At 42.1% G+C, this 8,810-nt stretch overlaps 1 pseudogene; it reads right to left on the bottom strand.

The window, feature by feature from the left end:
• Positions 1 to 3,882: 3,882 nt before the first annotated feature.
• Positions 3,883 to 4,506, bottom strand: LOC113744831 (mas-related G-protein coupled receptor member X3-like; annotated as a pseudogene).
• Between the last annotated feature and the right edge of the window lie 4,304 nt (positions 4,507 to 8,810).

The raw sequence follows: 8,810 nt of genomic DNA, 5'->3' as shown, positions 1-8,810 counted from the left end.
TGGGTCGTTCTGAAGGCGGTACCACAGTGGCCAGGCGACGACCAAATACTGTAATACAAGATGGACACATAGTCTTTGAGGAGCTTCAGAATTATAAGTAATATAATGATCAGACACAGAAGCTACACACATACTGGATAGACAGATAGTTACCTTTCCAGGGCGACACACCAATGAAGCCAAAACACTGGCCCCTACACTTAAATTATAAATGATCAATGAAAATTGCACGTCGTCTCCTCAAATCCTTAGGTGTTGTCACCATACTATCAAGCACAGAGCTGAATGATGTCAGAGATGAGAGGTTGATGACGTAGATCGGAGCACTTGACCATTCTCACCTGCAGAAAACATTGGTAAAAGTGAACAAGCAGTTGTAAACATGTTCTGAACTCCACTCCTCCCGAATATTTTTTTCGCTCAGAGACTTTATTGTCATTTTTCATCAAACTCTCATTTGTGCTGTCAGAAATATCAGATATGACACATTGGCCAGTCACTGCGCAACAAGACTAAGAGCAGATTTACTGCAGCTTCTGCAGCTGTTTTTTCAGGCACAGATATGACGCATTCTGTTTCCTGCTGTAGTGTTGTGTGGCATTTGCAAGGTAAATGTGTTCATCACAGACAATGTGACTGTGCTGATGCAGGTATGTTCACCATGTTTGCATCTTAGTTTAGTGTGTTAGCATGCAAAACCTGCAAATAAACACAAAAGCAAACAAACTTGAGTTGTTACTGAACGGACCAGACTTTAAACTGCATGTGTTTGGTGCACTATCAGCTCCATGTACATTTTAACTGTGAAGTGATTCCTGTGAATGTATTGGTCATTGTAACAACTTTGTTCAGTCATAATGTACATACCTGAGAATAAAGAGCATAGATTGCCATGAGGGTCAAGGAAGGCCGACACCAACGACTGTGTATGTGAACACGTCAGGATGTTTAATGTGGTTGCATGGTAGTCAGAGGTGATGTTGCTGTAGTTAACTGTTGTTCTGTGAGGTGTTGTTGATGTAGAAATCTTCCATCCTTCTCAGTGAAACCTGTTGTTTGAGAGCTCAGGTTAAGATGAACGAATCTTTTTTTCTGCTTCAGTATCCTGACATGACTACATATATCCAGCTCCACCTGCTCTGAGCTGCTGCTTCTCATTATCACATCACTTCATCTCCTTTTTGTTTCCTGTAATATTTCAATTTCATCACTGAGCTGAACTACTGAACTCTGCCTCTGGGGGCGATACCTGCAAACTCAATGAACACAGCAGCACACGTTTGCATTCACCATGTCCTCATTCAGTCTGACACTAAGGGTGTGGAAAAATAGTCTGTCTGTCTGTCTGTGTCTGTCTGTCTGTCTGTCTGTCTGTCTGTCTGTCTCTCTCTTCCACCTCCACCTGTTACTCTTCAGCGCACTTTACATAAAGATTCAAAAAGCCCCAAAATATCTTTAAAAAAAAAAAGGAAGCACTGAAGCACATTCCTTAACATTTAAAACGTTCGAACAGCTCTCATCACAGTAATGAAAAAACCCAAATAAAATTAAACTAAGGGATTAATCGCAGTATTCTGTACAGCCCAAACTGTCTGCTTGTATAGTTTGCATATTCATTTTCAGGACTGTTTGCATTATTCTACCTTTTAAATAATTTTCTGCACATAAGAAAAAAGTGATTTCACAAAATGTACCTTATGCAGCAGTCCACACTGAATGAAGTCCCTGAAGGTCCGATGTGTCGTCTCTGCATCCAAACAGTCTGCAGCAAATAAGTGATGACAGGCAGGAGGTTTCCTGTTTTTATCTACACCTGCTCTTCTAATCTGATAATATGATTTAAAAATGTGGCACAGTGCATGTGCGCCCAACAGAGTTGATATTTAAAAGAGGAAACTACATACTTCCTTTGTGGAGTTTCTAATGCTTAAATAACTAGGTGACATTTGTATTTGGCTTTGGAACAAACGGAGCATGCCTGTAGTCTCTATGTTACTATGTAAGTTATAAAGTAAGCCACATTAACAACTTACAGTGGACCGCAGCGGCATGAGGGTGGTACAGGTTAGGTGAGTTTATGAAGTACAGGAAGTAGAAAAGCTTTTGTGATGATGAGGTTTCACATTTGAAAGCTGCAAGAGTCAGTCGACTCGTAGGATGTGTCTCTGTGGCAGGTATGTCCGTATTCTCGGCACAAAGTCAAATGTGTTCTCAGTGTGTGTTGGACTCCACCAAGAATGTCTTTTGTGACATTCAGCGCAGGGCCTCCAGGTGCGCTGGGGTGAGAAGGGTGTCCAGTTTTGGGAACCTCAGCATTGCATATCTGTTTTTTCGCAGATGATGTGGTTCTGTAGGCTTCAGACTTTGACCTTCAACACGCACTGGGTCAATTTGCAGCTGAGTTTGATGCAGCCAGGATGGAGTCGCACCTCCAAATCTGAGGCCTCTACCAGAAAATGGCAGAATGAGGGTGATGGGAGTGAGTTCCTGGCCCAGGCGAAGCAGTTCACGTATCTCAGAACCATGTTCAGAGTTATGGGAAAATAGAGCGTGAGATGGACCAATGGGTTGGTAAGGCGTCTGGAGTACGGCAGATGCTGTACCACTGTGGGGAAGAAGGAGCTGAGTCAGAAGGCTCGGAGGAGGAGAACCCAGGGCAGACCCAGAACCTGCTGGAGGGATCACATAGTCCATCTAGCTCGTGAACCCTCAGGATTCGTCAGAAGGAACTATAATGTGTTGCTGGTATGAGGGACGTCTGGAACACCCTGCTAAACCGGCTGACCAACCCAAAATGATGGATGGATTGATGGATGGATGGACGAATGGATGGATGGATGGATGGATGGATGATGGAGGTGGATGGATGGATGGATGGATGGATGGAGGTGAGATGGATGGTGATGGATGGATGGATGGATGGATGGATGGATGGATGGATGGATGGATGATTGGATGGATTTTGTTCATTTCTATTTTTAGAGAGCATGTTCATTTTTGTAGAGGCATGTTCTGTGATTCTGTGATCAGTTTCACAGTCATAGACTGGTGATCTACATATGATGTGTAGGTTAATAGCACTGTGACATTATCCATCAGAAATTAAATCACCTTATTGTTTCTGTCATGACCAGACTTCACTTAGGCTGAAAAATATCGGCCTTTTCTGTTATGACTGCTCATGTTGTTAGGTTGAACGTTTTAGAGGACCCAAAGTGCAAACAACAGCCAAAGACCAAGATCATAGAAAGTGTTTATTGAAAACACACAAGAACTGTTCAAATACATGCTCTGATCACATCCTAAAAACTAACAGCCAACCACTAAAACAGCAAAAATAGGAAATAAAGATGAACAAATAATATGCAGCAAAAACAAAAGCAGTTTTTGGATAGATGTACGTTGATATAACTGAGAAAAACTGAACAAGAAATGAAATTAAAGAGAGACCAAAGAAGAAAAAAGTCCTAAAGACTTGTTAAGATGCTCTCCCTGTTAAAGAAACAGACAACAGTCAGAATAAAGATTTTGGTGGCTATAATGAGCTCAGTTCATCAAACATAAAGATAAAATGATAGACATCAACTTACAGCTGCAAAATAATAAGAAACATATGTTATTTACAGTGTTGAAGCCTTCACAGTGAACACAAACAAGTTGACCAAAACTTTCCCAGCAACCAGTTCTCCCACAGCAGAGTCAAAGCAATGCTTCCTTTTATCTACAGTTAGGTGTCTGATTGGAAATCGATCAGTAGATGACAGTATCTGTCTTGTCTCTATTCTTTCTATTTGCCTACATTTCTCCTTCTGTTTTTTCTCTCCTTTCTCCTCTCCCTCCCTCTTTCTCTGCCTACACAGAGCTGACGTTGTGAATGTTGTCTCATTTCCGGTGATCTGCTGATATCATTGCTGTCCATTTGCAACAACACACAGAGGCCAAAAGCTTGTCTATGATCCCTTTCCTCATGAACACATACAGGAATAAGTCTGCAAGAGGACTCAACCTGAGAAAGATGTCAGACAGTAAAGTAAAGGTAAAGTTCATTCCTGCCTCCTCTGACAGTAAACAGATGCCTCTGGGCATGAACAGCAGTGTGTAAATAAGCAGCACCAGAACCAAAACTCCCACAATTCTTCGTTTTTCACAGAGCGGACAGTGCAGCAGACAGAGCTTTGAGGGTCCCACCCAGGAAGAATATGAGCAGTGGGAAGGGAAGAAGGAAGGAGAACGCCGATGATGATGTCTGAATCCTCATAATTAACCAGGAATAGAAGTGATGAGACGAAAAGCAAGATCCAGACCAGGACACAGACCACCACAGGGATCTTGATGGTTCGTCTGAAGCGGTACCACAGTGGCCAGGCGACGACCAAATACCTGTAATACAAGATGGAAACATAGTCTTTGAGGAGCTTCAGAATTATAAAGTAATAATGATCAGACACAGAAGCTACACACATACTGGATGACAGATAGTTACCTTTCCAGGGCGACACACACCATGAAGCCACCTGGCCATCAGACTGAAATAGTGAATGATCATTAAAGTAACTAATCATCCCCAGGTGTGTCACCCAACATCATGCAGCAGAGCTGAATGGAGTCAGAGATGAGAAGTTGATGACGTAGATCGGAGCAACTTGACCATTCTCACCTGCAGGAAAACATTGGTAAAAGTGAACAAGCAGTTGTAAACATGTTCTGAACTCCACCTCCCCAAATTATTCTTCTTGCAGTCAGAGACATTTATGCATTTTTCATCAAACTCTCATTTGTGCTGTCAGAATATATAATATGACACACTGGCCAGTCTCTGCATTAACAAGACTAAGGAGCCCAAGCCTCCTGACGACTAGACCACAACCCAGACAAGATTCTTTACAGACAGACTGTACGACACAAAGAAATAAATAATAATAAAATAAATAAAGACAATTCAGTCATAATGTACATACCTGAGAATGAAGAGCATAGATGGCCACGAGGGTCAAAGGAAGCCGACACCAATGATATGTTTCCACCACTTCCATAAGGAACACAGCATTTTCATTATCATAGTCGTAGGCGATGTCGCTGTAATCAAAGCCCTCCACCTGTGGGTGTTTGTCCATGTGTAAATCTTCCATCCTTCACAGTCAAACCTGTTTTTGAGAGATCAGGTTAAAGGTTTTTAATATCTACAAACATTGTTTAAGTGATATCACGACACTGCAAGTGGAAGTTTTTTATCTTCTCTACATAGAAGAAAAATAATGTCACAAACTTTACCTTTGAAAGCGCAACACCTGAATGAGTTGTCACTACACCAGCGTCTGAGTGTCGTCCTCTGCATCCAAAAAGTCTGCAGTAAATATGCTAAGTGATGACATGCGGAAGTTCTGATAATCTACAGCTCTCTGATAAGAGGAAGTGACAAACAAGTAGTCAGTCAGAATATGCATTAGTCCCTCCTGCTGTCCAGAGTAAACACAGTGGAAATATTTCACTTTTTGAAATAATCTCTGATAAAAAACAGTTTCTGTTCAAGTGCTCGTGGATGCATCATTCTGTTGTGGTTCAATAAAAAAATATGGTCAGTTTGAAGGATGAACAGAAATCTGGTTTTCTGCTTTAGTATCCTGACATGACTTCCTGCCTTCACCTCAGCTAAAAGTGTAGAGGAGCTGCTCAACATGACGCAGCAAAATAAATGAAGATATTTCAGCTCGACAGCTCAATGCATTTGTGTTCCATCATATTTTGCTCACTTGTGTTGGGTTCAAACACATAAAGCTCTGAAATCACACAACCTTCTTTAATACAAACCAAAAAGACTCTTTGCCAAAAACACAGTAAGTAAGGACACACAGAGCTGCCTGTTACGCAACATTTGGTGTGACTTCTGATATAAATCGTGCCCTCTTCCTGTCTTCTGCAGAATGCACACATGAACACAGATCATTTTGATGAACAGATGCAAACACAGATAGTGAAGTCTCTTTTAACCTGTGGTAAAACCCTGTTTGCAAAAAAGTCGTCACACAATTGACGATGTTCACAACATTGAAACTTCGTATTTAGATGACCTTAGAAATGCTGAAACTGAAATTTGATAGACACAGATCATTTTGTTGGTTGAACAGATGCAGACACAGAATTCTTTGTAGTTTTACAAGACTCTGAGCTGAGTTGTAACTGTCAGAGATAACACTGCAAGTTAGTCAGACAGCTCGTAGCATGTAGATGAATCGTTTGCTTCTGTCTGGTTTGCTTATCCGGTGCGCCAGCTAACCAATCCTGCTTCAGACAGATTTAAGCCCGTCCCCTTAATTTCTTCCTCTTTCTCTCCTCCCTCCTTCACCGTCCTTTCTTCTTCCACTTCCTCGAGTACCAATCGTCAACCAGGCCCCATAACCTGAGAGCCTGCACTGCTCTTTGAGCTCGCTCAGCATCTCTCGCCTCCAGACCACTGTTCCTCTTTTCCAGGTGCTCTTCATGCTGTCTGCCTTGCCTGCCTTGGTCTTGGTCTTGACTTGATCTCACTGTAGGAGATTGGCTGTTGTTTGCACTTTGGGTCCTCTAAAACGGCCACAGTCGGTCCCCTGTCCGCCCACTCCGGCCCCTGAGTCCCGCCCTGTGTTTGTCCTGCCCCTATTTACCCACGCCCGTGTCTGATCTCCTCATCACCAGTATTTAAGCCCATTGTTCTCTTCCCTCTGTGCCAGATTGTTAGAGTACGGTTGAATAGTCCTTTCCTAACCTTTTTTTTCTTGACCTCGATGGAAAACGTCAAAGATTGAAGGAGAGCTCACGAGGACTTAAGAGAAGAGGCTGGTGTTCAGAGAATGCAGAGGGTCTTGAAATGACCACACTTGTATCAGGAGTTGAGTAGCATGTTTGAGTCAGGGTAGTTGGGTCGTCAATCATAACACCTTGTTTTTCACACCCCCTTTGGGGGCGAGACATAGGGAGTTAATTTTGATGTCCGTGTCATGGCGTATTGTGGGTTTGGCTGGAAGGACCAGCAGTTCAGTTTTTGAGAAGTTTCAGCTGGACTTTACACTTCCAAAGTGTGAGGTTTCTGTTTTGCCCACAAGGTGGCAGTGGTGGCATGGCCCACGACCTTGTGCTTTCTTTGACGCATCTGTTGCTACAGCATGGCAACAGGAGCATGCTCTGTCCTCAGCTGGGACACCAGTTCAGTGAGAAAGTTCTCTGCACTCCTTAGTAAGTATAAAAAAATCAAGTTGACATCAATGAGTAGGTCGTTTTTTTTTTTTGCACATTTAGTTTTATGCTATATCCAATCTTTATGATCTATATCCTGCTTTAATTCAGAGTATATCAACTCCACCACTCACCAGTGGCCATTGCATGATATTATACCAAACATACTTAGAATAAATTCATCTTTTTCTTTCTGAACATCTCTGTATTCTATCATATTGAATATTGAATAGTTGTAAGAAAACCGTAATGAGAACGCCTGTCGGGTAACAGCAGGGTTAGGCTTCATGTTTCAGGTTGTTAGGTTGAACGTTTTAGAGGACCCAAAGCGCAAAACACCAGCCAAAGACCAAGATCATTAGAAGTGTTTTATTGAAAACACAACAAAAATGTTCAAATACATGCTCTGAGTCACATCCTAAAACTACCTCCAACCCATAACACACAAAAATATGAAAAGATGAACTCAATATGCAGCAAAAACAAAGCAGCGTTGTGATAGATGTAGTTAGATATAACTGAGAAAAACTGAACAAGAAATGAAATTTAAAGGAACCAAGAGAAAAAAGTCCTAAAGACTTGTTAAAGGCTCTCCCTGTTAAAGAAACAGACAACAGTCAGAATAAAGATTGTTGGTGGCTATAATGAGCTCAGTTTCATCAAAACATAAAGATAATAATGATAACATCAACTTACAGCGACAAAATAATAAGAAACATATTTTATTTACAGGTGTTGAAGCCTTCACAGTGAACCAGAAACAAGTTGACCAAAACATTTCCGCAGCAACCAGTTCCTCCCACAGCAGAGTCAAAGAAATGCTTCCTTTTATCTACAGTTAGGTGTCTGATTGGAAATCGTATCAGTAGATAACAGTATCTGTCTTGTCTCTATCTTTTCCATTTGCCTACATTTCTCCTTCTGTTTTCTCTCCTTTTCTTCTCTCGCCCCTTTCTTCTGCCTACACAGAGCTGACTGTGGTGAATGTTGTCATCATTTCCTGGTGATCTGCTGGACATTCACTGTCCATTCTGCAACAACACACAGAGGCCAAAAGCTTGTCTATGATCCCTTTCCTCATGACACATGACAGGAATAGTCTGCAAGAGGACTCACCAGAGTAACATAAAGTCACTTTGTGAAAGGTATAGTTATACATGCCCTGTGCCAAGAACCTGATGACATTGGGCATAACAGCAGTGTGTAAATAAGCAGCACCAGAACCAAACTCCCACAGAAAACATTTCCTCCATAAAATATGATCCAGTTTCACCAGAATCAGTGAAATAGTCCTCTTCGCTCTCTTCTCCTCTGCCATCATATCCATAGAGGCTGCTGAGCCTGGTTACCTCCTCTTCTTCTTCCTGGTAGTCCATAACGCCTGTTGGTACAAACACTCAGTTCGTCAGCTTGGTCGGTGAGCTCAGAGCGACGGGTACCCGTCGCTCTGAGCTCCACGACCAAGCTGACGAACTGAGTGTTTGTACCAACAGGCGTTATGGACTACCAGGAAGAAGAAGAGGAGGTAACCAGGCTCAGCAGCCTCTATGGATATGATGGCAGAGGAGAAGAGAGCGAAGAGGACTATTTCACTGATTCTG

Source organism: Larimichthys crocea, unplaced genomic scaffold (assembly GCF_000972845.2).
Source record: "Larimichthys crocea isolate SSNF unplaced genomic scaffold, L_crocea_2.0 scaffold239, whole genome shotgun sequence".
Classification (NCBI taxonomy): domain Eukaryota; kingdom Metazoa; phylum Chordata; class Actinopteri; family Sciaenidae; genus Larimichthys; species Larimichthys crocea.
This window is presented reverse-complemented; position numbering and strand designations above follow the sequence as displayed.